The 26068-nt window shown below is 36.6% G+C and overlaps 1 pseudogene; it reads left to right on the top strand.

The window, feature by feature from the left end:
• Window positions 1-25751, top strand: part of LOC141553803 (cytochrome P450 2C23-like) — a 35113-nt pseudogene extending 9362 nt beyond the window's left edge.
• The last annotated feature ends 317 nt before the right edge of the window (window positions 25752-26068 follow it).

Here is a 26068-nt window from a genome sequence, read left to right as displayed (position 1 = left end):
CAATTTACATCAAAAGATGTTTAGCAAACATTGAGGAAGGGACACAGTGATGACAGTGAGTCATCCTATCTTCTTCAAGCACAGAAAATTCCAGGTTAACCTCATATCCTTTGACAAAGTTAAGAAAATGACACCTCTTCAACTGCCACAATTACATAGAATATGCAATAATGGGATATCTTTTACATAGGAAAAAGAGGAGACTCAATGTTACTTATTGGAACCATAGTTTGAGCTTCAAATATATTTCCACTGCAAATGTATATGGGAATGTAGATCTGTTCCCCTCTTTATCCTCCTCCTGCTCCTCTTCTTCTTCATCATTGTCTTCCTCATCCTGGTCCTCCTCTGTCCCACTCCTACTCCTCCTACTTCTCTCTTGTTCTTGTTCTTGTTCTACTTCTTTTTCTTCTTGTTCTACTTCTTATCCTTGTCCTTGTTCTTCTTGTTTTCCTTTTTCCTCCTCCTCTTCCTCCTCTTCCTCCTCCTCCTCCTCCTCCTCCTTCTTCTTCTTCTTCTTTTTCTTTTCTCTTTCTTCTTCTTCTTCTTCTTCTTCTTCTTCTTCTTCTTCTTCTTCTTCTTCTTCTTCTTCTTCTTCTTCTTCTTCTTCTTCTTCTTCTTCTTCTTCTTCTTCTTCTTCTTCTTCTTCTTCTTCTTCTTCTTCTTCTTTATTAAGTCATGTCCATGAATCAAGAGGTAGACCTTACCATCATTATTCCAATAATGCTACTAGGATGCTTATAAAAAGTTCCAATACATTTTTTATTCTTTTAGAAGGTCAAGAGGTCATACTCTAATCCAGGAAGTGTAGGGGAGGAAGCTACAAACAAGGCTTACCAAAGACCCTCCTAACTACAAGTAATTACTTCTCAAGGGCTTGGATGAAAGTCTTTTACCATTAAATTGATGTTAAAATTAAACAGATGTTCAATTCAGATTATCAAATTCTTAGTTGGGTTCAGATTTTACAAAAAACTGAGAGGTTTTGTAGTAAAATGGTCAAAAGAAGTGGAAGCATTGCATGTTGATAGATTTTTTTATCTGACATGTTAAAAACTGAGAAAGATTGTGTGTTACAGTGGATAGAACACTAGGTCTAGTGTCAGAAGTCCTCTGTGCTTTGCTACTTTTGGAACTATGGCCCCATCTCTTTATATCACTGGGCTCTAGTGCCTTCTTCTAGGAAACAAGAGGACTTCCAAAGTTTCTTCTCTCTTTAGATCTGTTCCTATAATTTGAGATACCCATGCCTCCCTCCACTTTCTCCCCCATTTTTGAACAATAGTTGCCTTTGCTCTAATGTCCAGACATAAAAGAACTATAATTTTGACTCTTCAATTCTTTTTTCAGTAATATGTCACTCTTAGTGCCTTCACATAGGAAAAAGGCAATGCTGATTCATCTATGATTTCACTATTTTCTCCTTGGTGAGTCACCATTCCATAACCATCACCTTATCTTATCTGTTCTCCTGGGTCTTTTCTGCAAGGTCCACAAGTCTAACATTGTCAGGACTAGGTGTTAGGTTAATCTTTTTTTAGATAAAGGGATTTTTTTCTAAATGGTATAGCTTGCTTAGTCCTTCTCACTCTACTTCCCTTACACTTAATTTCAGTTTAGTATCAGATAGTCATATGGAAGATTCATTCTTTCTATTATCTTTCTCTGAAACCATCCAAATTTATGACAATATGGGATTCTACACTTGTGGGAAATGTTTTGATCATGGATTTTATGAAAGCTTTTAGTGATCTTTAGACCTGTGAACAAACAAATTTGTCCACCCTTTTCTTCCCCAAATTTATCCCCTGATGTTAGGAAGGATCAAATGTGTGCCTAACCTGCAGTGGAGGAGCAGTCTGGCTTAGCAATAGTATGATATTTCAATGATTCAGGGAAAGTTTCTCAGAGCAACTCAACTTATCAATAACTCCACCTTCTAACCTCTGTGAAGGTAAATTCCAAAAGATTCCAGAGTTGTAAGTTGTTCAAAGTACATATTTCCCTGCATATATGTCTCACTGCAAAGGTTCATTCTCTTCTTATAGAACTTAGAGAGATTTAGTAGCCACCCCTTTGAGGACCCAAACTTCTAGTATGGACACAGAATGGGGAAGTGAGCCAATACATCAATGAAACAATTTCCAAAGGAAGCTTATAAAAATTTGTTGAAAATAAATGTAAGATAATATATGTGTACGGCAAAGCACACACAATTGGGGGAAAGTCTAGGGAAAACCTGCAAAGAAAGTGTCATTTAAGTTAAGCTTTGTGAAGATTGTGACTTCTAAGAGGCAAGGAAGAAATGGATCCTAAGCATAGGAACTACAAAAGCCTTGTAGCACAGAGTGCATCAAGAGTACCAGTTAGTCTGAACCATAAAATCGATGAAGAAGGATAAGGACAGTGAATAGGTGGATTCTAGCTGGGTTGTAAAGGATGTTAAATATTTTTAAAAGTTACATTTGATCCCAGAGATAATAGGGAACCATTGAAGTTTGTTAATTATGAGGTCAAACCTATTCTTATATACTGGGATCTTAGCCATAGGTAAGGAAATTTGGATGATTTTGTTGTAAGGATAAAGAATTATATTTTATACTTTTTTTGGTGTAGAATTCCTATGTATACTCAGGGATGATATTAATCCAAGACATAAAGATCTATAGTAATTATGATAATAGTAATTATGAGATGACCAAGCATAAGAGTACAGAAAGAGAAGATGGCCCAGAACAATACTATGGGGAAAACTAATGGATGTGTGGTTAAATATGGACTATAATTCAGCAAAGGAGATTAATAAATGGAAATGAGAAAAGGAAAGGGAATGGGAAAGGATATATACAGAGACAGAGAAAGAGGGACAGGGAGGCAAAGAGAGAAGGATTACAGAAATCCAGAGAGAAGAGAGTAAAGAGAAAAGAAAATAATCAAAAGAGCAAAATGTTGTAAAGAGATATAGAAAATGTGAATTGAAGTAAGGCCGTCAAAATTGGCCAAACTGAGATTATTAGTAATCAGAGATGTTAGTTGGAAGTGAGAAGTTGATGACTACAAACATTTCAAAAGGAGAGGAGAGGTAACACTACTAGATAGCTTTTTGTTAGGAGATAGCAATTTCCTCTCCATTTTATATGGCATTTTGCCATGTCTTGCTATCAATCTTCCATGGGTAAACTACCCAAAATCAAATGCAGGCCTTTTTACAACATTTTTACCCAAGATAGGCTCCAATGGAGCAAACTGAAAAAAATTCTGTGCCATGTAATAACAAGGATTTCCAAAAAGCAAACTAAAAGAAATGAGAACACAACTTTGTTATCTCACAGCTTATGTCTTTTTGTATTCAGGATTCATTTACAACATATTGTCCCATGCATGTATAGGTGTAATGTTCTGTTGTCTCCAGAAACTGCCAATTGCTTTCTGGGAGGAGATTTGCTGTCTCAACTCAATCTCCCAGCCAGATTCTTCTTCTTGTAGAGAGCCATCCCAACTCTGACCTAGAATAGACTCCCCTTCCTTGGTCAATATTGTCTTCTTTTATCCTCCCAGAGAATGGGCATGGGATAACTCAGGGGCTTGTGGGAAAAATACTTCAACCAATCAACTTGCTCCTCTTAAACAAGTAAACTCCTCCCCAGAAGTCTGAGAATTGTTAAGTATCAACTTAGCACTTAGTAAGAACCTAACTTCTCCCCCTTTCTTTTGATTTAGAACATAGAGTGGTCATAACCTTGAAACATAAATCCATCAATATGGGAGGTATTACACATAATTACATAAATTATATAAATACATAGTAACATAATAACATAGTAACATAGTAACATAATACATGCTAGAAGTATGAAACAAATAACATGATTAAATAATCATAAATTGAGAATTTATAAATGTCCATAAGTCCATTGTCCATTAGTCTCATCTTTTGTTAGGAAATCCAACTATTCCTGCTGGTTTTAAAGTTCTTTAACAGTCATCTTATTAGCCATTCTCTTTCAGTGTCAGATGTTTCTTAGATTTTCTCCTTTGTTTTGATGTTTTTCTCTTTTTCTGTCTCTCTCTAGGTGCTTGTTGCCACCTGTTTCCTTCTTCATCTGTTTCCTTCTGTCTGTTAAAATATAAGCAAACCCTCTCTCCCAGGCAGTTAACCTATCTAATTTCCTTCTATTTACCACTTTCTAAATCTCTTCTCATCATCTGGCAATTACATTGGAGTTGTTTGCACTGGCACAATCCTGTTGGTTTAAAATGCCTGTATTCTCCCCAAGTGTAATCCATTTTTGCAATCTGATTGCCTTTTGGCTGACTGATCAGGTAATCCCTTTCTTCCATATGATTGCTTTTCTGCTGGTTGATCAAATCAGAGTCCTGACCTTCTACAGGCTCTTAGGGTGTAACCTCAGTTGCAGTCATGCCCCACCTATCCTTTGATTGATATCTTGGAGCTGGGCCCCACTTCTCCTTTCCCTGGGTCAATCTGCATTCTAAGGCCCAGTGACATTTTGGACATGGAGTTTTAGGTCTTCTTTCACCCTGTCTTCTCATTCTATCTCCATATCTACATTGAGCTCTTAGATGTCCAATTTTTTCACATTGGAAATATCAACTAATTTCTCTAGAAGTCCCTTGCCAGGAGGGACCCTGTCTTTCCATGTTCATCATAGTCTGAGTGTAAAAAGCACTTGTTCCCACTGTAGCACATCATCTTATGATCTCCTCTAAAGGAGCATCTTTGTCTAATTCCCATATAATTCTTTTGCAAATCTCATTGGCATTTTCCTTAGCCAGATGTCTGGTCATTATTTCTGTAGCTGCATTTTCTCCAATAGTTCTTTTGACAGCAGTTTGCAAACGTCCCACAAAATCTGCAAAAGGTTCATTGGGACCTTGCTCTATTTTTTTTTTTAATTTTTTATTTTATTTTATAATTATAACATTTTTTGACAGTACATATGCATGGGTAATTTTTTACAACATTATCCCTTGCATTTACTTCTATTCAGATTTTTTCCCTTCCTCCCCCAACCCCCTCCCCCAGATGGCAAGCAGTCTTATATATGTTAAATATATTACAGTATAATTTAGATACAATATATGTGTGTAGAACCGAATTTTTTGTTGCACATGAAGAATTGGATTCAGAAGGTAAAAATAACAGTTTACATTCATTTCCCAGTGTTCCTTTTCTGGATGTAGCTGGTTCTGTCCATCATTAATCAATTGGAATTGGATTAGCTCTTCTCTATGTTGAAGAAATCCACTTCCATCAGCATACATCCTCGTACAGTATCATTGTTGAAGTGTATAATGATCTTCTGGTTCTGCTCGTTTCACTCAGCATCAGTTGATGTAAGTCTCTCCAAGCCTCTCTGTATTTCTCCTGTTGGTCATTTCTTATAGAACAATAATATTCCATAACATTCATATACCATAGTTTACCCAACCATTCTCCAATTGATGGACATCCATTCATCTTCCAGCTTCTAGCCACTATGAAAAGGGCTGCCACAAACATTTTGGCACATACAGGTCCCTTTCCCTTCTCTAGTAGTTCCTTGGGGTATAAGCCCAGTAGTAGTATGGCTGGGTCAAAGGGTATGCACATTTTGATAACTTTTTGGGCATAATTCCAGATTGCTCTCCAGAATGGTTGGATTCTTTCACAACTCCACCAACAATGCATCAGTGTCCCAGTTTTCCCACAGCTCCTCCAACATTCATCATTATTTGTTCCTGTCATCTTAGCCAATCTGACAGGTGTGTAATGATACCTCAGAGTTGTCTTAATTTGCATTTCTCTGATCAATAGTGATTTGGAACACTCTTTCATATGAGTGGAAATAGTTTTAATTTCATCATCTGAAAATTGTCTGTTCATATCCTTTGACCATTTATCAATTGGAGAATGGCTTGATTTCTTATAAATTAAAGTCAATTCTCTGTATATTTTGGAGATGAGGCCTTTATCAGAATCTTTAACTGTAAAAATTTTTTCCCAATTTGTTACTTCCCTTCTAATCTTGTTTGCATTAGTTTTGTTTGTGCAGAAACTTTTTAATTTGGTGTAATCAAAATGTTCTATTTTGTGATCAATAATGGTCTCTAGTTCTCCCTTGGACACAAACTCCTTCCTCTTCCACAAGTCTGAGAGGTAAACCATCCCTTGTTCCTCCAATTTATTTATGATTTCATTCTTTATGCCTAAATCTTGGACCCATTTTGATCTAATCTTAGTATGTGGTGTTAAATGTGGGTCCATGCCTAGTTTCTGCCATACTAATTTCCAGTTTTCCCAGCAGTTTTTGTCAAATAATGAATTCTTATCCCAAAATTTGGGATCTTTGGGTTTGTCAAAGATTAGATTGCTATTTTTATTCACTATCTTGTCCTGTGAACCTAACCTATGCCACTGATCAACTAGTCTATTTCTTAGCCAATACCAAATGGTTTTGGTGACTGTTGCTTTATAATATAGCTTTAAATCAGGTACACTTAGACCACCTTCCTCTGACTTTTTTTTCATTAGTTCCCTTGCAATTCTCGACCTTTTATTCTTCCATATGAATTTTGTTGTTATTTTTTCTAGGTCATTAAAATAGTTTCTTGGGAGTCTGATTGGTATAGCACTAAATAAATAGATTAGTTTGGGGAGTATTGTCATCTTTATTATATTCGCTCGGCCTATCCAAGAACATTGAATGTCTTTCCAATTATTTAAATCTGACTTTATTTTTGTGGCAAGTGTTTTGTAATTTTGCTCATATAATTCCTGACTCTCCTTTGGTAGATATATTCCCAAATATTTGATACTATCGACTGTTATTTTGAATGGAATTTCTCTTTGTATCTCTTGCTGTTGGATTGTGTTGGTAATGTATAAAAATCCTGAGGATTTATGTGGATTTATTTTGTATCCTGCGACTTTGCTAAAATTCTGAATTATTTCTAATAGCTTTTTAGCAGAGTCTTTGGGGTTCTCTAAGTATACCATCATGTCATCTGCGAAAAGTGACAATTTGATTTCTTCATTTCCTACTCTAATTCCTTGGATCTCTTTCTCGGCTCTTATTGCCAAGGCTAGAGTTTCTAGTACTATATTGAATAGTAATGGTGATAGTGGGCAACCTTGTTTCACTCCTGATCTTACAGGGAAAGGTTCTAGTTTATCACCATTACATATGATGTTTACTGAAGGTTTTAAATATATGCTCCTTATTATTTTAAGGAATAGTCCATTTATTCCTATACTCTCAAGCGTTTTTAGTAGGAATGGATGTTGGATTTTATCAAATGCCTTTTCTGCATCTATTGAGATGATCATATGGTTTTTATTAATTTGATTATTAATATGGTCAATTATACTAATAGTTTTCCGAATATTAAACCAGCCCTGCATTCCTGGTATAAATCCCACTTGGTCATAGTGTATTATCCTGGGGATGATTTTCTGAAGTCTATTTGCTAATATCTTATTTAAGATTTTAGCATCAATATTCATTAAGGAAATTGGTCTATAGTTTTCTTTCTCAGTTTTTGATCTACCTGGTTTAGGTATCAGTACCATGTCTGTGTCATAGAAGGAATTTGGTAGGACTCCTTCAATCCCTATTTTTTCAAATAGTTTACATAGCATTGGAGTTAGTTGTTCTTTAAATGTTTGGTAGAATTCACCTGTAAATCCATCTGCTCCTGGGGACTTTTTCTTAGGAAGTTGGTTAATAGCTTGGTCTAGTTCTTTTTCTGAGATGGGACTATTTAGACTACTTACTTCTTCCTCTGTTAATCTGGGCAAGTTATATTTTTGAAGGTATTCTTCCATTTCATTTAAGTTATCGAATTTATCGGCATAAAGTTGAGCAAAGTAGCTCCTAACTATTGTTCTAATTTCCTCTTCATTAGTGGTGAGTTCACCCTTTTCATTTTCAAGACTATCAATTTGCTTTTTCTCTTTCCTTTTTTTAATCAGGTTTACTAAGGGTTTGTCTATTTTGTTGGTTTTTTCATAAAACCAACTCTTAGTTTTATTAATTAATTCAATAGTTTTTTTACTTTCAATTTTATTAATCTCACCTTTTATTTTTTGAATTTCAAGTTTTGTGTTTGTCTGGGGGTTTTTAATTTGTTCCTTTTCTAGCAATTTTAGTTGTAAACCCAATTCGTTGGCCCTCTCTTTCTCTATTTTATGCAAGTAGGCCTGTAGAGATATAAAACTTCCCCTAATTACTGCTTTGGCTGTATCCCACACATTTTGGTATGATGTCTCATTATTGTCATTTTCTTGGGTGAAGTTATTAATTATGTCTATGATTTGCTGTTTTACCCAATCATTCTTTAGTATAAGATTATTTAGTTTCCAATTATTTTTTGGTCTATTTTCCCCTGGCTTTTTATTAAATGTTATTTTGATTGCATTATGGTCTGAAAAGGATGCATTTACTATTTCTGCCTTACTGCATTTGATTTTGAGGTTTTTATGCCCTAGTATATGATCAATTTTTGTATAGGTTCCATGAACTGCTGAGAAGAAAGTATATTCCTTTCTGTCTCCATTTAGCTTTCGCCAAAGATCTATCATATCAAACTTTTCTAGTATTCTATTTACCTCTTTGACTTCTTTCTTATTTATTTTGTGGTTTGATTTATCTAATTCTGATAGTGCAAGGTTGAGATCTCCCGCTATTATAGTTTTGCTATCTATTTCCTCTTGCAGCTCTCTTAATTTCTCTTTTAAGAATTTAGATGCTGCACCACTTGGTGCATACATGTTTAATATTGATACTGCTTCACTATTGATGCTTCCCTTTAGCAGGATATAATGCCCTTCCTTATCTCTTTTAATTAGATCAATTTTTGTTTTTGCTTGATCTGAGATGAGGATGGCTACTCCTGCTTTTTTGGTTTTGCCTGAAGCATAATAGATTCTGCTCCACCCTTTTACTTTTAGTTTGAATTTCTCACCCTGTTTCAAGTGTGTTTCCTGTAAACAACATATAGTAGGATTCTGACTTTTAATCCAGTCTGCTAACTGCTTCCTCTTTATGAGGCAGTTTGCCCCATTCACATTTATGGTTAGAAGGACTAATTCTATATTGCTTGCCATCCTATTAACCCCTGCTTATGCTTTTCCCCTTTCCTTGCCTTTTACCCTCCTATCCAGTATTAAACTGGTAAACACCACTTGCTTTTCACAGCCCTCCCTTTTTAGGATCCCTCCCCCACCTTAAAGATCCTCCCCTTATTTTACCCCTTTTCCTCGAAATTACTGTATTCCCTTCCCCTTAGCTTACTCCTTCCCTTTCACTTTTCAATGAAGTGGAAGAAGTTTCACCATAAATCGAATATGTCTATTGATACACGCTATGTTCATCTCCCTCCTTTCTTTCTCTCAGATATAATAGGTTACCTTTGCCTCTTCATGAGATGTAGTACCACCACTTTGTACTTTTTTATGATATAATCTCCTTTCCACCTCTATTTTCTAAGACAAATTGTACATATGTTCTTTACATATTTTTTTGACAGAAGTATAGTTCTCAAGATTTCTTTTTACCTTTTTTAGAAGTCTCTTGAGTTCTGTATTTGAAGATCAAACCTCTTATGTAGGTCTGGTTTTTTCATCAAAAATAGATGGAATTCATTTATTTCGTTAAATGTCCATCTTCTTCCCTGGAAAACGATGCTCATTCTTGCTGGGTAAGTTATTCTTGGCTGCATACCAAGTTCCTTAGCCTTTCGGAATATCATGTTCCAGGCCCTGCGTTCTTTTAATGTGGACGCTGCTAGATCCTGTGTTATCCTTATTGTGGATCCTCCATATCTGAATTGTTTTTTTCTAGCAGCTTCCAATATCTTTTCCTTTGTCTGATGGTTCTTGAACTTGGTCACTATATTTCTTGGCGTTTTGATTTTAGGGTCCCTTTCAGTAGGTGATCGATGAATTTTCTCAATGTCTATTTTACCCTCTGTTTCCAAAACGTCTGGGCAGTTCTCTTTGATAATTTCCTCGAAAATGGTGTCCAAGCTCTTTTTTTCCTCCCATTTTTCAGGGAGTCCGATTATTCTCAAATTGTCTCTCCTGGATCTGTTTTCCAGGTCTGTTGTCTTTCTGGTAAGGTACTTGACAGTCTTTTCAATTGTTTCATTTCTCTGGTTTTGCTTGACTCCCTCTTGGTTTCTCCTTGAGTCATTCATTTCTACTTGTTCCAGTCTAATTTTTAATGATGTATTTTCTTCACTCACTTTTTTTATATCTCTTTGTAATTGTCCAATTGAGTTTTTATCTTCTATGGAATTTTTTTCCATTTTATCCATTTTATTTTTTAGAGAGCTGATTTCTTTTTCCAGCTCTCTAATCCTGTTTTCCTTAGAGTTGTTTACCTTTTCCAGCTCACTAATCCTGTTTTCCTTGGAGTTGTTTACCTTTTCTAGCTCACTAATCTTGTTTCTCAATGATTTGATTTCTTTATCCATTCTGTCTTTGAATGCATGGGATGACTTCTCCAGGCTCTCTTGCCAAGCTTCCCTTTCCTTTTCCCATTTCTCTTCCAGCTCTCTTGTGAGAGCCTTTTTGATTTCCTCTATGAGGTTCTTTTGTATTGAGGAGCAGCTTATATCCCTCCCAGGGGATACATCTGGGGACAGTCTGTTCCTAGTCTCCTCAGCATTTGAAGTCTGCTCCCTCTCCACACAGAAGCTGTCAATGGTTAGAGCCCTTTTGAATTTTTTGTTCATTTTGTCAGAGTAGGAATCAAAGAAAACAAACTGACAAGAGAAACAATTGGTCTGTTTTGCGGGGGATGGGGCTGGATGTTATTAATGGGCTTCCTCTACAGACTGGGGGTAGGGCAGCAGAGAGCCACTAACAGAACAGCAATGACTGTATTGAGTCTGGGCTCTGAGGCTCCGAGAACGCACTGAGTCAGTCCAGGTGGGGGTTGGGGGTGGCCGGGGTCTGAGAGAGGCTGGCTTTCTGGGGTTTTAATCTTCACCTCCGGTGTTTACACCCTCTCCACCGCTCCTGGCTTGCTGCCAAGACGGAGCATCCACACTGGGGCAAAAGCCCTTTCACAGAAATGGCAGAGATCACACCCCTCCCCCTCCGGTCTGAGCTGTGTGAGCTGCCTGTCTTGCTCTGGCTGTCTGCCCTCAGTCTGCGCCCAGTCTGATTGACCCTCCCCCGAACAAACACAGACCTTTTCTGGCGACTTTCAAGGATGTCTTCTCTTGGTGATAATTTGTGGATTTCTTTCTGGGTCAAGCATTAAGTCAGAGGCTTGTCATGAAGTAAGTTCTGAGAGAAAACGAGGAGCTCAAGCAGCTGTCTGCCTCCACGCCGCCATCTTGGCCGGAAGTCCGACCTTGCTCTATTTTAGTGAAAGCCTCTCCCCTTTCTTTCTGTCTGGGGAGGGAACCCCAAGCTTTTATTGCAGCCTTAGCAATTTACTCATACACTGTCATGGGATAATTAATCTGTTCTGAATTCTCTCCATACAGACCTTCACCAGCTAAGTGTTCAAAAGTGAATTGTGTATTAACTCCTGTTTCCAAATTGCATCTGACTTGGATGTTACATAATTCATGAAACTCCGCAAGCCACAACAGGTTTTATCCACTTTCTGAACATGTCCTTGCTATGGATTTCCAGTCATTCGGGGTTAGGCCTTCATAAGACAAACCATCTGGTAACATTTTAACATAAGCTGATGTAGCCCCATAAAGGGTACAACTTTTTTTCAAATCTTTAATGTTATTCAAATCTAAAGGTGTATATCTTCTCCTTTTTTGACCTACAGAGTCAATATCTTCAATCACAGGATATGCATGTATATCACTTATATCCTGTCCTTCTCTTTTAGCTTTAACCAATGCTTTTTCTTCTTGTCATAGGATGCTTAATAGGCAATTCTGTTTGTACTTCTGCCTTTTCCCCTCATCCTTTTTGCTCCACCCCTGAAGGGTTAATTGAGGGAGGAGATGGGAAATGCTCCTGTTGCTCAGAATTGTATTTAACTTCATTGTTATCTGATTCATCCTTTTCACCTAGTTTAGTTGACACCTCCCCATTTTGCTCCTTCTTTTTTTCCTTTAGAATAACAATGTTTAAAGCCATGTGGATTAAATTGTAGGTATGAAGTGTATCTTTGGAAATTAAGTTTGGTTTGGAATTGTAGTGTTCACCTAATTGCTCTCCTACTAATTTCCACTCATCTGGATCCAATTCTTTTTCCAGAGAAAAACAAGGACATATGACCTGCACAGTTTTTAAAAGTTCAGTAATCTACTCCAAAATTATAATCAATCCTTGGCTTTTCATAACCTTGATAATGCTCCCTAAACATTTTCCTTGAACATAAGGCATTTGTCCCATTTCACTAAAATTCTACTTTAGCTCTTTAACAAAGTTAAACAAAGTTTAACAAAAGTTTAACAAAGTTTCCTTGTTACTCACACTTCTGGGTCAGAGAGACTTTTCTACTGAAATCTGGATCAGAGGCTTTTCCACTGGAATCAGGATCTTGTCAGTCCCTGTTCAGGCGCCAAAATGCAAAGGTCCGGGCTAGCTCCTCTGAAGGGCTCAGAATAAGTCCTTGTCAGGATAAGCAAAAGTCCTTGCCCCACGTTGTGGATGCCAAAATGTAATGTTCTCTTGTCTCCAGAAACTGCCAATTGCTCTCTGGGAGGAGATCTGTTGTCTCAACTCAATCTCCCGGCCAGATTCTTCTTCCTGTAGAGAGCCGTCCCAACTCTGACATAGAGTAGAGTCCCCTTCCTTGCTCAATGTTGTCTTCTTTATCCTCCCAGAGAATAGGTGTGGGATAACTCAGGGGCTTGTGGGAAAAATACTTCAACCAATGAACTTGCTCCTCTTAAACATGTAAACTCCTCCCCAGAAGTCTGAGAATTGTTAAGTACCGACTTAGCACTTAGTAAGAACCTAACATATAGGTACACATATGTACACATGCACATGGAACATCATGAGGTAGTTATGGGGGTAAAGTCCAAAATTCTAAATGTTTACACTGAATGTTTCTTCTTTCTTGGCATTCTTTTCACAGCTGACTGAAAAATATGGCCCCATCTATACTCTTTATTTCGGCAGTCAGCGTATTGTGGTACTACATGGATATAAAATAATGAAAGAAGCTCTAATTGATCAAGGAGATGGTTTTGTGGACAGAGGAAATGTTCCGATATTTGAAGATGTGTTCAAAAGAAAAGTAAGTTTAATTTATTCAAAAGAGTGACTGAAAAGCAAAAGGGTTTATCAGAATATATCTAGTAGAATGGAATACTTCAATTCTGAGCATAGAAAATGGTTTGATTTTTAATGTCTATTTTCAGCACTTAAGACAAAGCCTTCATGTGGTAGTACTTGGACTAAATGTAGCAGCATTGCATTTTGGTTTCAATGGAAAAATTAAATTTGATCAATGAATTAGGCCAAAATCCCACAGCCACCATGTACATTGTGCTCTCCACCACCTTCAGTGTTAGAAGGACCAATGTCCTGTTCTTCTCTTTTGTCTAAGAATTGTTTTCAATGATGGAGAGAGTTGGAAACAAATGCGTAGATTTTCCCTTATTACCCTAAGGAACTTTGGGATGGGAAAAAGAAGCATTGAAGAAAGAGTTCAAGAAGAAGCTCAATGTCTGGTGGAAGAACTCAGGAAAACAAAGGGTTGTTTTTTGTTTTTTTGTTTTTTGTTTTTGTTTTTCTCCCTGGGGATAGGAAGTCCAATGGAATCCATAGGCTTATATACTATTTACTTTGACAGTCATTCTATATGTTTGCCTCTGTCCACTGAAAAGGCAATTACTGTGCTGGGCCAGAACACTCCCTTCTCTCTTCCTATACTCTAATATCACAAGTTAGTGTAGTTTTCTACATGGGTAAAGGAAATTGTCCAGGAGGAATAACATTATAGGAAATAAACATGGCATGGGGAGAAGAAATGTCCAGTTTCTACATAATTGGAACATTTTTGTTAAACTTGTTTTCTTTCCCTTTTGTTCACTTTACTCTATGATAGGTTAGCCCACTGATCCCACCTTCATCCTTGGCTGTGCCCCATGTAATGTGATCTGTTCTATCCTCTTCCATGATCGATTCAAGTCCAATGATGAGAAATTTCTATATCTGATGAAATTGTTAAATGAAAATTTTCAGCTCTTTAATTCACGATGGGCACAGGTAAAACCAATAATGTCTTCATATTACATTGCTATTTGCTCAGTTTCAGCAACAGGACCAATATACCATAGACTCTCAACTCTTAGCAAGGTTTTCACTACACAGGAACACACACACTTCATAAATTATGCACTCAAGGACAATAACATCATGTAATATCTTTGGCTCTGAAATGAGATAGTCTTTTCCCAGTATTCTGTGAACTATTTCTAGGCAACACAAATATTTAAGAAATAGAGAGAATTGCCTGATTAGATTTTAGGATATTCCAAGTATGATAATGCTCATAGATGTGAGTAAGTAAAGTAGTTATTAACAAAGAGCTTGTCCAAATCATTCTTAAAGGATTAGGGAGGATAGCTGGCAAAAGCTTAGGCAAGTAACCTACAGATTTTGGAAGTATTATGGGTTAGTCTCTACAAAGGATTGGTGTGTAGGATCAAAGATGTCATTCATTGAAACCAAAACTAAGGACCAGAATGAAGGATCCTTATTCCTTCTCCTTCTACCCACTAAGTGCCTCTTCCTCTCACTTCAAGTGCCAAACTGCCCTTACATGTTCTAGTCTCTAATTAGTTGCCCCGCTCCCCAGTCATAATCACCAGTCTTACTAGAATTTAACTATATTATACTTTATTAATCATAACTGGAGGTGTCCCATGACCAGAGGACAAACAAGCATTGTCTCCTCTCCAGGTTTCGCTCTCTGATCCATGTCAGAGAAATGAGACTGCTACTTTCTGAAATTGAATGGCTTCTGATTTTCCTAGTTCTATTGTATATTGTATATTATCTTGAAATTTATTCTGTCCAAATAGGATAAGATGTTTTGTTTATTGATAGCTGGTAGAAATTCTCCCTTTTTTTCAAATCAAAAGTAAATCTTTTTTGAATGGATGCTTTCAGAACACACACACACACACACACACACACACACACACACTGCTATTTTACTGTAAAGATTGTGTGAAAACATTGGTCTAAAATAGCATTCTCAAAGAAGTAGGAAAGTCTTAATTTTTTCTCACAAGTATTTCAAGATGTATTTAAATAATGGTAAATGTCAAAAAATTTGTTGTGGGAAAACTAGCATATTGAAAAACTGTTGGTGTAGCTTTGGATTGTTCAGATAACCTGGAAAGCAATTTAGATCTGTCACTCTCAAGTTAGTAAATCATATCTGTCTTATGAACTAGCGATACCATTATTTGGTCAGTATACCAAAAAAAAAAAAAATCAAAAAAGAACTGAAAATTTTCAAAGTACTGGAAACTAAGAGGCTTTTCATTAATTGGGAATAACTAAATAAATTCTGGGATATGAATATAATAGAATTTTATATTTTAAGAAATGATGAGAGGTACAGTTGTACACATGGGAAGACTTTACAAATGGCTGCCAAAAAAAAGCGAGTAGAACCAATTTGTACAATGACAAAAACAATGGAAAGATAAATATCATGCAAGGCTAATGTAATTCAATTGATATAAAAACCCACCATGATTCCAGAGGAACCAAAATGAAACATGCTACTCTTCTGATAGAGAGATGATGGACTCAAAACATAAAATGTTTTTCTGGCTATTGCCAGGGAGGGACTTTGTTTTGCTTGACTATGTATACATGTTTCAAGGGGTTTATTTTTCTTTTTTGTTCAGTGTATAGAGAAGACAAGAGAGGAAACACTCTTTGTCAATAAAAATAAATAGAATAGAATAGTTTATAATTAGAAATGTAGAGTTGTCTCTTTATGACTAAACTCACATGTGTTTGCTTGGATTTGGGGGGGGGGGGGGCGATGTAGCTCTACAACTTTTTACCAAGATTCAGAGTGTACCTCCCTGGAAAACATAAAAAAGTTTTTTTAAATGTGGAAGAAATGCAACATTTCATTTTGGAAAGAGTGAAGGAACATCAAAAAATACTAGACCCCACCAACCCTCAAGATTTCATTGACTGCTACCTCTCCAAAATGCAGCAGGTAGGGTGCATGGGGAAGCACCTTGCTCTTTGAACAAAACTGATATTTCAAGATTCTTACAAGTCACACTCTTCAAACTATGTGGGACAATATTGATCATAAAAAATCAGAGAGTCTCTGAGTAAGAAAAAGCCTTGGTTTATTACATTCTCATGGGAAAGAGCATTTGTACCTGATGAGGTATTTGTCAGCAAAAGGAGAGCAAAGCATAAATTGCAAAGCACCAGATTAAATAGCCTGAATGCAGAAATCCCCAAAGCCCCCACACCTCTGAACCCCCCCTAGCGTGGTCTTTTTCCCATTTTCCCCATTATATCCAGGGTTACATTTTAATTGTGGAAATCTAACCCAGAATCAAAAGAATAAATTTCCTTTAAAAGAGATACTTAAATGCTAATTAATAAGAGGTGGTGGGAAACAAGTGGGGACAAACAACTGCAACTTTTCAACTATAGCTATTTATTATTATAAAGTGTCAAGCCACAACTGAAGGATAGTTTAAGGCTAATATATATCCCTATGAGAGTATCTTCACACACATAATTCCACAGAAAACCATTGGAAGGATGATTAGAAAATATCAAGGCATCCATTTTCCCTAAGGTGTCCATTGGCTTTCTATTCATCTCTTCTATGAACATTGTAAGGGAAATTAGAAGAGTTCTGAATTGCTAGAAGTTGACTACATGATCTAGGCTTTCCTTTTTGGAAGAAGATATTATATTGGAGTATCAATCAACAAATATTTAGCAAGACCCTATTATGTGCCAGATAGTGCTGAAGACACAACAGAGGCAAAAGATAGTCCCTGAGCACAAGGAGCTTACAATTAAATGGGAGAGATAATACACAAAAAAATATATAACAAAGCAAGCTCTAAATAGGAAAAAATGACATGAGACTTCAGATACTAGCTATGTAGTCCTGGGCAAATTATATCACCATTGACTCCCTCAGTTTCCTCATCTTTAAATTGAGGATCATAGCATTTATTTCCCAGGGTGATTGTGAGGATAAAATGATATGTTTGCAAAGCATATTGTTAACTTTAAAATACAGGTAGCACATGGCTCAGTGAATTGAACACTGGGCCTGGATTAAGAAAGACCCAAATTCAAATCCATTCTCAGACACTGTTAATCAGAGTGATCATATGTAAGTCATTTAACTTCTGATTGCCTGAAAATGGATCCACTGGAGAAGGAAAGGCCAACCACTCCAAATGTCTTTGCCAAGAAAAGATTAAATGGATTTAGGAAGGATCAGACATGACTGAAATAACTGAACAGCAACAGACCACAAACCTGTAAGCATATACATGCTAGCTACTATTATAAATGATAGTTATAACTAGGTGCTTGCTCCACAGAAAAAATGAAAAAGATATGAAAGCCCCCAAAAAATGTGCAAATAAATTCAGAAAATAAATAAAGGACTTATAGTATCCTATTCTTTCCCCTGATCATAAAATTTTACTCAGGTTGTTCTAGGATATCAGTCCAACATTGCATTTAATCCTCAAGCTATATTCCCATTGTACATAGTTCCACTCAGACTGATAGAGGGAGCTGGGAATGCCATGGATAGAGTATTGAGCCTGAAGTCAGAAAGACTTATATTCAAATATGGAGTCAGACACTTTATAACAGTATAATCCTGATTAAGTCACTTCATATCTGTCTGCCTCTATTCTTTCAACTCTGAAGTGAAAATAACAATACCCTTTACTTCCCAGAGTCATTATAAAGATCAAATGGTATATTTGTACAGAACATGGCACATAGCATGTGCCTGATAAATGCGTCTTTCCTTCTTTCCTTCATAGTCTCATCCAATAATCTACATTTGTCTAGAAGGAATAATCATTTGGGAAATGTTGAGCAAGCAATGCTTTTTCCCATTGGATCTGAGCTGTCCAATAACTCATGTCATTGGGGAAGGGGAGTATAGTTGGGAAGAGTAGAAAATAAATGTCTTTTGCCCTTCCCTCCCCAATCTCCCAGTCATAGCAGCAATCATTAACTCTATTCTGCCCTTTATTAATAGCACAGCCATCCTATTTTGGTTCAGCATCATCACTCATCCAGAAAATAACTCACCGTTAACAGTTCTCCAAGCATCAAGATTCTCAGTCCTTTCTTCACAAATCTGCGAATTTAAGATGCATAAAGTGTGAGAATCATTGAATCCTTTCCATGAGCAAGATGCTTTAGGGCTTTCAGATACAATGCAAATTCATGTATTTGGCTTTTAGCACCCTTCACTATGTAGCGGCATTCTTTCTTTCTAGACTGGTGTTGCATTTCCCCTCTCACAGCCTCTATGCTGCAGCCAAACTGGCCTGCTTGCTGTTTCCAATAAAAAGTATTCCATTTTTTTTCCCTCTTTGCCCTTATGCAGTTTGGCTCCCATGCCTGGAATTCTGTCATTCTCTTTCCTCAACTCTTAGTATCCATAATATTCTTCTACACTCAGCTGCTAACTTCTTCAAGGAGCCTTCCTTTATTGCTTCTATTGTTCCTGTCCCACCCAGAGATCTCAGGGTAATTATTTTGTATACATCTCACACATGCTTATCTCTAAATGTGTTCTAGACTTCCAATAGGATGTAAACTCTGTCTTATTTTTGTCCTTTGCCTTTATGTCACTACAACCTAGCACTCTACCTCACATTTAGTGGAGATATCTTGCATATTTGTCAACTGAGGGATGTAACATGTGGATAAAGATGTTAAACAGCACAGAATTAAATATATTTTATTAAAATGTTCACTAGAAACTTTATTCCAGGTTAATATCAAGACTCCTTTAACTCCCTACCTAGATATAATGTTACTTTGTTCCATCTGCCTCTTTATTTTTTACCTTTCTTTCAGTGGTTCAGAGCCAATGGGTTTTTTAAATAGTGAATTGACATAAAAGCATGAGTATTGATTCCACTGTTTAATCTTCCTAATTAATGTATTTACTTTATGCTTGTCTAGTTTGAAGTTTTCCAAGTCAAATATCTTACTCACTGAGATTCCTTTTAGGAAATGCCTGAAAAACACTTTTTTCTCTCTTCCAAGATACTTTTTAAAAATGAAATATTTATTTCCTCCCACCCAGTGAAGATGAGATAAAATCCTCATTATCACATAATCACAATCAAGAAGAATAAATTTCATCAAATAAACATCAAAAAATATGTGTCCCATTTTGCACAGTAATCCAACAATTGTCTCTTTCTGAAGGCAGATAGCATTCTTTATCATCTGCACTTGAACTGATGAGTTGATTATTCTTTCACAATTGTTCATTTTTACAACATTGATGTATATAAGCCAATCTTCTTTCATATATGATCAAGCTCATATTTATAGGATAACTTACTTATGAATACAACCTAATCTACTTTGATTTTGATGTTTTCTAATCTCTGATTTTTCAGAGAGGAGTAGTCCTGAAGAGGTGTAGGACTTTCTTTGCCCAAAAATACTTCTTTAATGTTTAACATCTAATTTTTGAGCACTAAAGTGTTAGACTTGATGCTTCTTTCTCTTGGATAGCCTCTGAATTCTATATATCTATACTTTGCCCTCAATTTTTTTTAACAATTATGCATTTTCCATTATTTAAATATTAGGTACTTAATTTCCTATTTTAATTTTCTATTACTTTTACATTCTTTTGGTTTGTAGAGAGCCAATATGTTCTTCCAATATTGTTATCTTTACATTTTATGTCAAAATTTCTTTATTTTCTAGTACCAAATATCTAAGTTTTATCTTAAAAGAATTTATAGTTTTAGATAAATTATCTATTATATGTTCTTAATTGTTTATTCACTTTTTAACTTTTGAGACAGGTTGTTTAGCTCACTCTTCATCCTTTTTTTCTTTTTTTAATTCTTTTTTCTTTGTGAAACACAATTATAATAATAATAGCTATAGTATTTATATCAGGCTTCAATACTTCTAAAATAGGAGGTAGTTGCTATTATTGTTACCATTTTAGAGATGAGAAAATAGATTCATACAGAAATGAAATAACTGGCTCAGAGTCACAAAGTTAGAGAAGTTTGCAGTTAGATTTGAACTCAGATCTTCCTAACTCCAAGTCCAATGCTCCATCCATTGTGCTATCTACCTATCTCTATGGTATTGTGCCTTTATTTGTGAGATTCCTGTAATGTTTACTGCATTGTTTTCTGTTTTATTAGAGATGTTTGTATAGTTATTCTTGATTACATCATCTATATTCACTTTTTTAATATCCAGGTCTAAATAATTCGCTCATTTCTCCACTCCATGCTAGTTGAGCTGGGTAGAAATTGTCTGTTGCCCAAAGTTTGCCTCAGCCTTTAAAAAAATTACACTTTGGGAGCTTGATTTATATTTCAGGTCACCTGGTATTAAGTGTTCTCCTATATTCCATCATCCACCCATTTCGATTTTCTCTTGTGTGATCATGGGGGGAAAATCATTTGATTTTTCTAGGCCTCTATTTCCTTTGTATAACATTGTTGTGATCTCCAAGATTCTTCCAAACTCTAAATCCAATGAGCTTGCATATTTCATCAAATTTCACAGCATCTGTGAGTTGGAAGGGATTTCTGCAGACACATAATTTAAAATCTGATCCATCAGAATACTTTTGCTTCCACACTCCCAGGAAAGAGGATGCATAATAATGCTTTGAAATAATAGAGACTCATTCATTTCTTCATGAAAGGGATAATGTCCAGGGCTTAATGAACCTCAAGGTGTGGCTAGATGACCACTTAAGGAAGATTGTAAAAAGGAATTTTCTGCTCACTCACAGGTTGACTGGATGAAATTCACTTTCCTTACAACATTTGAAATTCTGTATTCTCTGTTGCAAAAATTTTCTCTCAATTTCACATTTTGAAAATCTGAAATTTCTTCTTCTGCTGCTTGTTTTATTAAGATGCTGTCCTGTTTGAGAGTGAAAATATCAGCATAAAGGGTAACTTGCCAGTTCATTACAGTTTTGCATGAATTACTTGATTAGGCCCTTTCCACACCTTATACATCATTGATATTAAATAGAGAACTGAAAAGGATCCAGCTCTTTCCTGTTACATATAAGGAATTAAAAAACTTCTCCATGGCCATATACATGCATCTTAGCTGATGCTAAATTTAGATCCAGTTCTTCCTGATTCAAAGTCTAGTGTTCTATCCATTATGCCATATTGTTTGAAGGGAAGAAAGTTCCCTGAAAAGGGCAAACCTATGGCTAGAGAGTAGAAGCCTAAGGTGTTAGGCAAGTTCTAGTCTCTTGGAGTTGGCTATTGTAGCATGCTTTCTAGAGCCCCCAAGCTGAGGTGCCAAAATTAACTGTCTCTTAGTGGAGGAGTGAAGAAGGCAGGAGACCCACAAGGATGGTGAAAATATGGAGTCCGTTTATTCCAAGATCTTTCCCCTTTATATACTCTAATACCCATGTGCCCAGTATATACTAGTTTCTCAAGAAAGCCGAGAGCCCTTAGGGCAGATGGGCCTCCAAAGCAGACATTGTCAGCAGGTTCCCTCTGAACTGAAGGGTCTTAAAGCTCGCCAGAATTCCCCCACTGTCTGTGACTCTCTACTGGCAATGAAGTGGTGGAGGGTTCCGAGGACATGTACTTATGTACTCACATATTTCTTATGTATTTGTACCTCTGCTCTAGGAAAAAGATAATCCCCAGTCTGAATTTGACTTGGATAGTAATGACTGGAGCAAACTTATTTGTTGCTGGAACAGAAACAACCAGCAGCACTCTAAGATATGGCCTGCTGCTGATTCTGAAGCATCCTGAGGTCCAAGGTAAAGTACAAGAATTGCCATGCTTATAGAGCAGACTTACTTTCCCAGCTCTATACTGTGTTCAAGAGTTAATTCCAATTTCCCACTTTTAAGTTTGTATGACTTGCGCAAGAGCGCAACAGGTCAGACAGTAGTATAGAACATTTGGGCAAGACCTAGTTATTTAAATATGTGAAGTTTTGTCAGAGGAATTCAATTCACTTTAACATGTATAAAATTCCTCCTGTGCACTTTATGCTTAATACAAAAAAAGAATAAAATGAAAAACCACCTTTCCTCAAAATACTTATAGCAGTACTAGTGCTGGTTCTGCAGGAGCAGAACTAGGTACCAGGGAGAGAAGTTACAAACTGACAAATGGAAACTTCATTTAGGGAAAGACTTGCTAACCATGAAAGTTCTCCCAAAGCTCATTTAGCTATTTAGCTGCCCTGGAGGTAAGGAGTTCTCCTTTATAGGAGGTTCTCAAGCATAATTTTGCTGAACCTTTGTTCATTCCATTAGAAATACGATTATTGAGGAATTAGATGGTACAATTAATAGGACAATGGGGGGCCTGGAGTCTGGAGAAACTGAATTCAAATCAAGCCTCTAATACTTAACAGTTACCAGCTATATGGCCCTATCTAGGTCCCATGCATTTATCTATATCTATAGATAGATAACCATACAACAGTCAGATATAGTTTCTATCATATTTTGATATATATTGCATATAATATAATATCTCTATTATAGAAATATCATAATAGGCACTGATGGCCATAGGTAAAAATGAGTCATTCAAAGGCCAAAATCCTTTGTTCCAGAAGCTTATATATATATATATATATATATATATATATATATATATATATATATATATATATATATATGGTGAAGGATTTAAATCAAGATGATAATGTCATCTCTAGCACTATCAAATTCAAATGAAGACATCTACTTTCTTTCAGAATACTAAATGGCATCAAATATAAAGGATGTAAGGTTTGCACATCAGTTGACATATTATGTCATCTGATGTCCTCTAAAGGAGATTCAGATATTATATCCATTGTACAAATCAAAAAATACAGGTTTTGAGGTATAGAGAATCTCGGAAGACACATAGTTTATGATGCCCATTTTTCAGCTGAGGAAAATCAGGCTTAGAAAAGCTTGATGACTTTGCTGAATTGACACAGATGATGTATAAAAATGAATACAAACATAGTTCTTCCTGATTCCTATGCACTGAGGCACAGAGGATTATCCCATTGCTGCTGCTAAAGCCTGAGGAGAAACAGAACCCTGAGCCCCTCTGAGAATCATTGCAGATCATATGATCAGGCAGACACTCCACACACGCTCTGTTGGACATTCTGAGAAGATCTGGGAGTCCAGTGATTATTCCTGTGTTTTTTCCTGCAGCAAAAATTCATGAGGAAATTGATCGTGTGATTGGACATAATCGAGCTCCATCCATAAAGGACAGACAAGATATGCCCTATTTGGATGCTGTAATACACGAAGTGCAAAGATTGCTAACCTCCTCCCTCAACCTGTCTCATTCAGTGACTCAGGACATCCAGTTGCAACAATATTTCCTCCCCAAGGTCAGTAATCATGGGGGAATGGATCTAGTCTTGGAAGACATCTCAAATGTAATCTGATTCAGTGATCTCATTTTAGACATGAGAAAATCAAGTCCCATTCTTATAGGAAGTCTTCTGTTAGATACAGCTAACTTAGATACAGTGCTGAATGAAGAATGAGAAAAAGGTATTTCTTAATTTATTTCTTCCTGCCTCTCAATCACCACAGCAACAGCACAGAAAGCAAATGTACAGGAAAAATAATGGAAAGATTGCTCAAAATAATTTCCATTTCTTCATTTTTTCTTAGACCATGAAGTGCATTGGGGAAATATTATTATCTGTCCCATTGTGCAGGTGGGCACACTGAGTTTCAAGTCAGATGAATTGCCTATGGTCATTTAAAAATGATGGAGTAAAGATTAAATCCTAGATCTAAATTCCCAAATGCTGCTTTTCAGGGTTACTAAAAACATTGATTGGGTAAATTTGAATTAGATTGAGCTTTCCTACCATAGGATCAGCAGAATTATTCTCCCTCAAAGAAAGAAGGGAGCATTCCAGCTACTTTCACATTTAATATGCCCCAATGAGTGCATTGTTGAGTTCAGATCCTCAGGTTTCAGAAAGAATCTCCTGTGTAAGGATTGCTGGGCCACATTCTGCTGACACCAGACAAGAATTGAAAGTTATTTGAGTGTTATGAACCTTGACTTCTCTTGGAGGAAGCACAACTTATTCCAGTCAAAGGATCATTTCTCTTCTTCAGATCCAAGTTGTGATTTGATTGACAGAATGACTTTCTGTTGAAGAAACTCCCTGGGCAGGAAGTCTGGAATGTTCCTACTTTCTTTCATCATTGCCAGGGACACGGGCATTTCTCCTATTTTGCCCAGAGTTGCACAGGCATTAGGTGAAAACACAGGGCATAGATCATGGAACTGAGGGGAGAGGGAGCACAAAGAGTTTTAGTCTTAGTCAAAGCTTCCTTGGTGATACCCAAAGTCAATCTGTGAAGAAAACTAGGGATTCTCAAAGGATGAAGTGAGCAAGGTGTGCCTTCTAGCAATGGGTTATAACTATTATAAAGGCATGAAGAGCAGAGAGGGAGCATTGTGGATGGGAAATAGCAGTTGGACCAGTTTAGGCAAGAACCATGAGGAAGGTATGATGGGACAATAACGCAGATATCAATGTGAAAAGCTAGACTAGAACCTGTGCAAATTCTCAATAACTAAATATCCCAATGGCCACAATACAAAAGGAGTGTGCATTTTGTATTAGAGGCAAGAGGGAGCTGTCCCAAGAGGGTCTTTGGGATTAACATAGCAAGAGTATTCATGATTATAATTGACTCAAATTTCTTCCCTTTAGGGCACAACAATCTTCCCACTTCTCTTCCCAGTCTTGTTTGACAGCAAAGAGTTTCCCAACCCTGAACGGTTTGACCCTCAACACTTCCTGGATAAGAATGGGAAATTCAAAAAAAGTGACTACTTCATGCCTTTTTCCATTGGTAAAAAGAAACCCTTCCCACCTGCACCTCTCACTCTAATGGGGGAATCCTGTTCCCTCTCTAACCCTCCACTTACTGAGCTTCCTCCCAGTGGTCCTTCTGAGGACAGCCCACAATGGCATGTGGCACACTTTCTTTTCTAGTCTTCCTATGCTCTGGCTTCTTCTGCCAGTTCTTATCATATGAACTGAGCCTTATGGCTGCTCACTTATCTTCTTCTTTATGGAACTATGACTCCATTGCATGATCTTCTGCACAAGGGCTCACAGTGGAAAGAATGGTATGAAGAGGGAATTCCTTTCTGCCCCTAATGACAGTTAATGATTGAAATATATGTCACAATCATAGATTTCATTTCTGCATATCTGCATCCTTCTCTTTCCCCCCACAAATGTCTAGGTCCCATGAGTCTGTTTCACTTTGGTTGACACTATCATATCATGTGAAGTTTTCTATGTAAATTTTTATTTCTTTTCAGGAAAAAGGTCTTGTCTTGGAGAGGGCCTGGCAAGAATGGAGTTGTTTTTGTTCTTTACCACAATTCTACAGAACTTCACTCTCAAATCAGTTGGAGATCCAAATGAAATCAGCATCAAGACCAAAAAGGTTGCATTCACCAACCTTCCACCATTTTATAAACTATGCTTTCCTCCTCGTTAAAGAAAAGAACACAAACTTGACTGGAAAAATTAGCCAGTTGGCATTACCTTCTGGATTCAAAATTCTGATTTTTTTTTGCTGGAATCTTCTTGAAGGAAGGAAACATTTCACCTTTTGATTAAAATGGATCTTAATTTCCAAAGACAAGAGAAGCAAATAGACTACCTTGTATGTCATTACATAATAGGTGTTGTCTTATAGGCATTTATGTGCAACCCATGCTCCAGTCATCCTCTAATTCATATCCTCAGTTGCAATGTTAGGTTTCAGAGGAAGATCCATAAAATATCCTTACAAAAGCCTTACTAGTTTGCACTTTTCAA

The sequence above is a fragment of the Sminthopsis crassicaudata genome, chromosome 2 (genome assembly GCF_048593235.1).
Source record: "Sminthopsis crassicaudata isolate SCR6 chromosome 2, ASM4859323v1, whole genome shotgun sequence".
Lineage (NCBI taxonomy): Eukaryota > Metazoa > Chordata > Mammalia > Dasyuromorphia > Dasyuridae > Sminthopsis > Sminthopsis crassicaudata.
Note: the sequence above shows the minus strand (reverse complement) of the source record. Positions and strands in the feature narration are given on the sequence as shown.